We start from the raw sequence: 6,838 nt of genomic DNA, 5'->3' as shown, positions 1-6,838 counted from the left end.
TCAAGTCCACCCATGTGACTCGCTGAGTAGCTTCAATTCTTAATCCATACAGTGGCTTTTCTAGCCATGCAGGGGCTCCAACTCATAGATCCACCCTTCCCAAGTCTATTCCTCACGTAAAGTTGCAAAGTTTACGTGAAACCAAAGAGATATGGGCTTAAAACACTCTAGGGCTAGGTTTTGTGACCAAGGGGCTTCACCAACAACTTAATGGCATAAACTTTATGGCTTTCTGGATCCTTAAAAGCCTAGATCTGAGGTAGCAACCTCAGATCTACTCCAAACTCGAAATAACCTCCTCCATACCCAAAAATGCCCAAATCTCAACCATAAGATAGATCTAAATTCAATAAGGTCAGCTTATTACCTCAAGGGATCTGAAAAGCCACACCAACTGTGTATCCAAGGCTTCCTCTTGCACCACTATGAACCTCTTTCTCTTCCAAGCTTCCAATCACTTCACCAAGGCTAGATCTTGCTCAAAAATGGATATGGTGGCTGGGGTTTGGTATTCTGGGTGAGAGAGACTGTAAAGGAACCCTAGGGAAGAGAATGAGACGTTTAAATAGGGCACCAAGTCCCGAATTTAGGGTTTCCCTTTTCAGACCGGACTTGCCGAGTCAGTTATTTAATCGATCCCCCAAATTTCGCTCCGACTCGTCGAGTTCCTCCTTGGACTCGACGAGTTGACCCTTTGACTTAGGGTTTTCTTTCTTTTCTTGGCCTTTCTAATTTTTGAGTGTTACAGTCATTGTCGTTCGTGTATTAGTTAATCACTGAGAGGGAGAAGTTGGGAGAAGCCGTGAAGGAGTTTGGTATATATTAAAAATAAATATTAAATAAAAAGTAGGGTTATTGTGGAACCCACACCGAAATCGAAACCAAAACCATGTTTTTGGTTTCTGAATTTAGAAGCCAAAATCGTTGGTTTCTGTTTGGTTTTGGCTGGTTTCTCGGTTTCCAGATTCGATGCTCACCCCTATAAAATAGTCAAGACAATTAAAAAGGGGAAATGTCATTCTAAACCAACAAATGTTTTGAAAATGGTTTAAATGGTCCTTTAAGTTTTTTTCATGCAGTATGAGGAACAAAGTGGGTCTTAACATGTTCATTCGCTCATTTAACCTAATACAACTAGTTTAATATGTCATGTAACGACTTGTATTTGTTTATGTACCTAGTCACACCTAATGATGTGGACTTTATTAGAAATAAGATGTTAACATTGAAGAAGGAATTAAGGAAACAATGTCTAATGGTGTTTATTATAGTTCCTCGTTAGATTTGTTCATATGCCTTTTCTGACGAGTAGATAGTGAGACGGGGTTTAGATTTGGCTTCGACTATCATATACGGTGTGTATATGCTCCAGGAAATGGTTATAGATATGGTGTTACTGTTTACTAAAAGTCAAGAAGTGGAGCTGTGAGAATCAGTGAGAAAGATATAAGAAAGTCGTTGTAGAAGGATATCAAACATGGGGGTTTTAGAGAGCTTGGAGTCAATGGAGGAGGCGGTCATGATGTGAGGTTTAGTGTTGGTGGTTTTAGTGTCACCAAGGCATTTTATTTAATTGGAACTTACATTTGAGTTAAAGGGGCTTCGTAATTTTTACTATAATATATGTTTGGGTATGTTCGGAGTGCACACATGTATACTATCGAATTAGAAGCCAGTTCAACGACGAGTCGGGGGTTTGGGGGCAGCACCCCCGGGTTCGGGGTTTCCAAAAGGGCAGCGCCCCTTTGGCGGGTTCTAGGGGAAGCACTCCTAGCAGGGTCCAAGGGGCAGAGCCCCTAGCTGGGGTCCCAAAAACTCTTCGGGGCAACGCCCCAAAAAACTCTTCGGATTTTACAAGTGGGTACATAGTGGAAAAATGGAATTCTTGAGGGTGATTATGGTAAAACTAACTAAGATCATCAGTTTTGGAAACCATTGATTTGCTCATTAATTCCGGATTCCCTTGATTTGTTTCGAAAGAAACCAATGACGGCCAAACCTAAAAACGAAACCCTACATCTCGTTTTCTAAATAAAAGGCTCTCCTCTTTGAAGGGGGATACTTTTTAGCTCTTGATTTTCTTCATATGAACTCAAAATTATCTAGCAATTTGGCTTACATTTTTTATGCCTAGATTCGTAAGTGTCCCCTTGGGATTATCCTATGCTGAATTTCTTGTAAACAGGGCATAGGGTAGAAATATCAATTCAGAAAGTGTTTACACGATCCAAGGGGCGTCCAGATCTCCACTATAAACCCTACCTAATTTCTAACAATCGAATTGATATTCTCTATTTCTGGAGATGGGTGATTCAATCCGCGAGATGACCTTGAAGTTTGCAAAAATGGAGAAGTTTGAAAGCATCAATTTCAGGCACCGGAAAAAGAAGATGCACTTCATGCTGACCACTCTGAAAGGCAACATACGTGCTGACTCCTCCAAGACCACCTAAGGCAAAGGAAGGTGTTGATGAGACACTTGAAGAGACCAGGAAGAGGCAAAAGTGGGACAATAATGACTACAACTACAAAGGTCACATCTTGAGTGGTATGTTTGATGCTCTATTTGATATCCATGGTGATGCTTTAATTGCTAAGGAATTGTAGGACACCCTTGAATTGAAATACATCATTAAGGATGCTTCGAGCAAGAAGTTTTTAGTTAGTGACTTTAATAACTTTAAGATGGTTGATTCAAGGTCTATCACTAAACAATACAATGAACTCCTTGGTACTTATGGTCAACTTAAACTGCACAATATGAACATGGATGAATCCATTTTTGTGTCAAGTGTAATTGAAAAACTTCCACCATCATGAAAGGATTTAAAACATAACCTATAACATTAATAGGAGGAATTTTCGTTGGTTCAACTTACTAGTCATATTCTTAATGAGGAATCTCTTCGTGAGAAGGAAATTGAAAAATATGATAAAACCAAAGGGAAAGTTGAATCTGGACAACCTTCTGTTCATATGGTTGAAAATAAAGCTAGGAACCTGGACCATAAAGGAAATGGAAAACGTAAGTAGGAACATGTCCTAAATAACACCAACAGAAACAAAAAGGAATTGGTTTCTTGGAGGTGCAATAGGGTGGGGAATTGCAAGTGTGATTGTCATGTGAACTTAGGCAACAATAATTGTAAGGTCACACCTTATGATCTGGTGAGTCAAACACTTTCCACACTATTTGTCAGCGTCATCGTATACATCACCATCAACGCTACTGTATAAAGTCTATCAGCGTCAGCGTGAAGCTAGTTTATGTTGGATTAGTGTCTAAGTCCATAACTATTTTGGTATGTACTTGACCCGATTATGAGCATGGTCCTTTTGGGTTGCCTTCACCATAGCAATATGAAGGATGAATTAAGGAGAGAAAGGTTTAATTATGATTTATTAATATATTGTAAGAATAATATATTAAAGGAGAAATCATATTGTTTAATTAATATTAGTCAAGAATTAATGAAGAATTAATTTTGTGGCTAAAAGAGATTAATTAAACTTAGGGGACTGAATTTGTAATTATAAGATAGTTGCAATTGGGCTATGGATTACCTAAATAATATAGGTTGGACGAATTCTATGGGAGGCCCATAAGGAATTTGTCCAAGGGATATAATAAAGGAGTCCATGGGCTGCTTAGGGCTTAAGCAGCCGGATTAGGGTTTCCTAGTTGTAAACCCTAATAGCCTACATGTATATAAAGAGCCCATATGCCCCAAAAACGGGAATTAGAGTTCCTTTAGGGTTTCTAGACGTTTTGGGCAGCCTCCTCTCTTCTCCTCTTCATCCAAGTTGCTTAGTGGTGTTTGTGACTCCATTAGAGGTGCATCACTTGAGGCATTAAGTTTTTGAAGCCAATCCAAGCAAGGAATTGATTGTTATTGCTATATAACAATCAAAGATAATTCTCTAAACCCTAAGTCAGTTTATTATATGTTAGATCTAGGGTTTATTAGTCTTGGATTCATTGCATGTACAATAGAGAAACCTAGATCCAAGCATTAGGGTTTGTATGAGCACATAAGATTGTTCTTATGCCTAAAACCCATCAATGGTATCAGAGCCTTGATTGGTTTCTGTTGTATGTGATGCAATTGTCGAATTCTTGCTGAAAAACGATTTTCTTACCTCTGCCCGAACCAACTCGGCGACTCAGTATCTGGACTCGGCGAGTTGGCCCTACTCGGCGAGTTCAGATTGCTACTCGGCGAGTTTGGGACTTAGACAGAGGATATCTCGGGATTTCTTGCTGTTTTGATGAAGAATAATTGCCTTATATGTTTTTAACTGATAAAATTCGAATTTTATTGTTATTGAAAGATTATCCTTGCCAAAACACAAGATAATTATCAATTGATTAGATAATAAATTCCTTATCTGATTAAAATTGATTATTTGTATTAATTGGGTAACTTATCTTGCAAGAAATTGAATTAGGTTAAATATAGATAATCACTAAATTAATTGTTTGATTTATATTATTTGTTATTTGATCCCTAGTAAGTTTGAATAATTTCAAATTTCTCCCTTTAGGTTTTATAGTTTAAAATTTGAACTTAAAAGTTTTGTTTTTGAAATTTAAATAGTTAAACCCTAATGTTTTGAAATGTTTCAAAACTTTCCCTCAAGTTTTGGAATTTAAAAGTTGATTAAAAGTTTAATTTTGAAATGTTAAATTCTAAAACCCTAGTAATTTGAAAATGTCAAATCACATCGTCATGGTTTTATTAATTAATTAAAGTGTATAATTAAAGTGATTTAATAAATCCATAAAGTTTTGGTTTAAATTGAATTAAATTAAAAGTATAATTTTCTAAATTAAACCACCTAGTATTTTAAAAGTGTAAAATACACCTTATACTATATATAACATTAAAAGTCTAATATTATATATGAATAACTTAAACTGCTAGTCTTACCGTTAGTAGGCCTCATTCACGAAGCCGATCTATAAGGGGGGTATAAGGTTATGGCCTATAAAATGGCCGTTTAATGGGTGTCCACTCTCACCCACCGCTTCCTTGATTGGTGGAGGGTCGTTAGTCGAAAGGGTAGGATAGGGCAAACCCTCTCCTCATTAAAAATATAATGAATAATAAAGTAACTAAATGTTTACAAAATTCCCAATCTTAGTTACTTTAGGCAAAAGTGAATTGATGCAATTCCATGAAATTACACTTTGTGCCCTTGCGAAGACGTTAGTGGAGCATGTGTGGTTAACCAGCACACTAAATGGTTCTAAGCAAAGGTAGCAAAGGGTGACTCATTGTTTGTCATAGTTCGGTGGAGCGTATGTGGTTAACCGGCACATCGAATAGGTGACTGTAACATTTGGGGGCACCATGTAAGTTTGCATGGTTATTCACACCCTGTTTTGTGATCCTCGGCATCCCAGTCACAAATCGAGGGGCATATCAAGATTTAAACATGCCGTTGAAAAGTTCAATGAATCTCAAAAGATCTAGGAGTTTTCAATACATTTGAAACTTAAGTTTCCCTTTCGTTTTTCATGGTGGAAATTGGTAAATCATCATTTACCTACCTTCAAATATTTTGCAACTAGATTACGGCATCCCTCTTCTAGGTTGTAGAGTATTGTGTTGGATCCTAGTCTCGATGTTTCATTTGGGTGTCACATCAAGAATTCTAATCAACTTAACTTGAATTTTCTCCCGTTTTGTAGATGTCTGAATCTTACAATGGTTTTCCCAAATCCTTTGGAACAATATTTCCAAATGAAGATGACGTTCCGAGATATGATCAAGGAAATGAGAGTCATGCTTCACTTCCTCCTCCTCCAATTGTTCTCCCTGACCCACAAGTTCAAAGGCTTGAAAATTTCAAGCTCACTCAAGCCCTTTTGGCAAGTAAACATGAAGATGGGAAACCTGTGTGTGCACACGTCTTAGAGATGAAGTCACACATTGATAGATTAAGCATGTTGGGTGTCGAGATTTCAAGTGAGTTGGCTGTTGACTGGGTTCTTTGAGTCACTTCCTGAATCATATAGTGAGTTCGTTAGAGAGTACTATATGATGGATCACGACGTGACCCTCATTGATATCACCTATTTGCTTATAGCTGCTGAATCAGCAATGATTTGGCGTGCTGGTCAAGCAAATTTGTCTGGTGAATCAAACTCCCAAACTTCAATGGACACTGGCAACATTGGAAGTCTAGAAAGAACTAAGTCTATGATTGTCTGGTGTACTGTGCCAAAGGAGTCCATTTGCTTTTATTGCCAAGAGAAGGGACATTGGAGACGAAGCTGCCCTATCTACTTGAGAGATCTAAGAGATGGGAGAGTCAAGATGTATGGCTCTGCTTCAGGTAAAAATACATTAACTAACTCTTTTAAGTTCCTATTCTAGATTCTTAATACATGATGTGATAAGATTACATTTTGATGTTTTGTAGGATCGAAGAAAAGAGAGGAAGCTTAAGGGAAGAAGTGAGCTGAATCTAATCGTGAAGAAAGTGGATTTCGATCGCATTGTTTGAAGATTGGATTTTTGAGCTACTACTTGGAGTTAGAATAGATTGTTAAGAAATATGTAATAACATAGTTTTTCAATTGAATTTCATTGTAAGGACAAATTTTTCCGCAATAATTTTTTTTTGATTTTATCTTATTTATTTATCCTTGCAGTGGCGTGTATGAAAAATTGATGTTTGAAGGTTTCTATTAATAGGAATAATGGATTTGATTCTTAATTATGTTATTTGTGGAAATGTCGAGAATTTACCAAATAGGGAGAATTTATCATCGCCCAAGTTTCAATTGGACAGAAACTTGGAATCATACAACTTGGTTGCGTGATGAATG

The sequence above is a fragment of the Lactuca sativa genome, chromosome 1 (genome assembly GCF_002870075.4).
Source record: "Lactuca sativa cultivar Salinas chromosome 1, Lsat_Salinas_v11, whole genome shotgun sequence".
In the NCBI taxonomy this organism is placed as follows: Eukaryota; Viridiplantae; Streptophyta; class Magnoliopsida; order Asterales; family Asteraceae; genus Lactuca; species Lactuca sativa.
This window is presented reverse-complemented; position numbering follows the sequence as displayed.